The sequence below is a fragment of the Lepus europaeus genome, chromosome 20 (genome assembly GCF_033115175.1).
Source record: "Lepus europaeus isolate LE1 chromosome 20, mLepTim1.pri, whole genome shotgun sequence".
NCBI lineage: Eukaryota > Metazoa > Chordata > Mammalia > Lagomorpha > Leporidae > Lepus > Lepus europaeus.
Window position 1 is genome coordinate 64,725,906 of NC_084846.1, and position 2,427 is coordinate 64,728,332.

Consider the following 2,427-nt stretch of genomic DNA (forward strand, 5'->3'; position numbering starts at 1 on the left):
CCGGGAAAGGCTGATAGAGCGGCCGACCCCATCTGAAGTTTTTGTTTCAGTTTTGTCCTGTTCGGTTGTTGCGCGCAGTGTCTTTGTGTCTTGTGATTGTCTTTTGTGTCACAATTTACTTGCCTTTTATCCTTAACATGGGACAAGGACTAACTACACCTTTAAGCCTCGGCTGGACTGCGCGCTCAGCTCTCTGCGTCTTTGCTGGGCCGCTCACCTGTCCTGGTCGGGTGTGGCCTCTCCGCTCGAGCCTCCCTCCTTCCTCCTCCCCCGAGTCTCTCAGGCTCTGTCTGGAGAGGTGCCCATCCATCCTTACAGATGTTCCTTCCTAATAAACCTTGCTGTTTTGCCTCCCGCTGCTCTCTGTCTCACGCCTGAATTCTTTCTTGCACGAAGACAAGAACCCTGCAATTTTGAGAAGACATCAGAGGTCAGTATTCCTTCCCTCAAGCGGGACCGGATCTGTGGAAGTGACCGTTGAGTGTCCGGCACCCCACAGCTCTCCGAGAATGCGGAGTCCCCCCGGCCACGGCTTAGCTACGGCCGAAACTCCAGAGGGATTGTAAGGAACGGGGGGGGGGGGGGGGGGCGATTAGGAAGGGCAGTTGCCTGAGAGCCTGGAGAACCCCTGAGCTCGCTTTGGCGAAGCCCCCCCAGACACCTTGTTGAAGGGTCGTGGAAGGACCGGTCCAGATGAGTTTGCCGGCATTGTCTTTGTGTAGTCGACTGTGTTATCTGAGTTGCCTATAGGTTCTGTATCTGGGCCGACGAAACGTCCTGGCGGACGCGCTATAGGACTGTCGGCGGGGCCGTTGGGAGACGTTCCTCGGACCCCATCTGGGACTATCAGTGTAAATTGTAGTCCATCTGGTCGGGCAAAGACAGCCCAACGCGCCTGCGATCTGTATCTGTGTGGCAGTGTGATTGCTGTTACGCCAAAAGCTTTCAGTTTGAGACTGTTATTTTTCAGGTTACTGCCTCTGGATGAGAAAAGGTGAGGGCAGTCACTCACATCTTGTCCTCTGTCACTTTCCGCCCTTCTCCCGGGGCTCCCTCCCCCACTCTTTGCTCTCTTCATCTCCATTCCTATACCGCTGGCCAGGAGAGAGTAGGAGGGAATTCCACCTAGGGATAAGCTGTTACCAGTTAACCCTTTCCAATCTGGTAGAAGGCTGTCCGTCTTTGCAGCTTATGGTAGCTTTGGTGCATCTTGAAGTTTTTGTGAGCTATTACTGTTGCTAAGCTTTAATTGTCTGAGAAATTGTGGAAACAAAGTGTCCGGACTACCCATTCTATTTTTGTATTATGTATTAACTCTACCCTATTATTAATAGAAATGCTTAAACAGATTATGCTTGGTTTGCTTTACAAAAACAAACCTACAAAAATGTAACAATTACAGATAGTAATAGGCTACTATCATTATGGTAATATATCATATTACCCACCGTGTTCCATCCGCTAAAAAAATTTGTTGTCTTATCAAAAAGAGATGTTAAATGTTAGCGCATTTGTTAATTGGACTGTGTGCGCCTCAACATGTCTGTTTAACAAGTAACAGTGCCTCAAATCTCCATGCCATGGGATTGTCTAGCCAGTTCTTAGGCTGTCTGCAACAGCTTGAGTTGTTGTATTAAAATGGTACTGTTTTTTAGGTCCCTGACATGGGTGCCCAAGAAGCTAATTCCCCCTCAAATATGTTTCAATTTATCCTTAAAATGCCTTAAATATTATTGTGTTTGCTAAATGTATACTTGTATAAAAAAATTTGTATTGTATTCTTATAATGTGTTAATTTTGTCTACCTCTCAATGCAGCCTTAGGGCCAAATGTAAGGACAAATTTTTTAAAATAAAGGGGCTTGTATCTAGGTTCAACTCTGGCGGACAAGTAACTTTGTTGCCAAATGACCTTCTCCTGCTCCTTGGGAGCCTGGCCAGTTCCCTGGGAGGAGGATAAAGGAATGTTTCTGATAAACAGGTGGGCATGCTTCACGGGACGCACTGCTTGCCTAAAATCTTGGCAATGAGCCACCCTTGTCCTTGGAGGCTTTGAGAGGGAGCCAGAACCTTAATCCATTAACCCTTTCCAACCTGATGGGTTTTTCTCTTTGCAGTTAATGGAAGCCTAAGCAATGGTTCATATGCTGATGTCTAGTTCTTTTCTGTGCTGTTGCCCCTGACTTATCTGATGAGAGTGTTCCTTCACGTGCCTTGAAGGTTTTGCGTTTTTCTATTGCCATTATGAGTCTTGATTGGGAAAACTGCAACGCAAAGTTGTTTATGTTGTTTATCTGTTTTCAGTGTTTGAGTGATTACCCAACTGATCAGAAGTGTACTAATTGTTGGCTAAACCGCTTGACTCTAACAGCTTAAATTCTAAACCGAGTCTTCCAACTCTGGGCTTCCAGTCGGATCCCTGAAACTC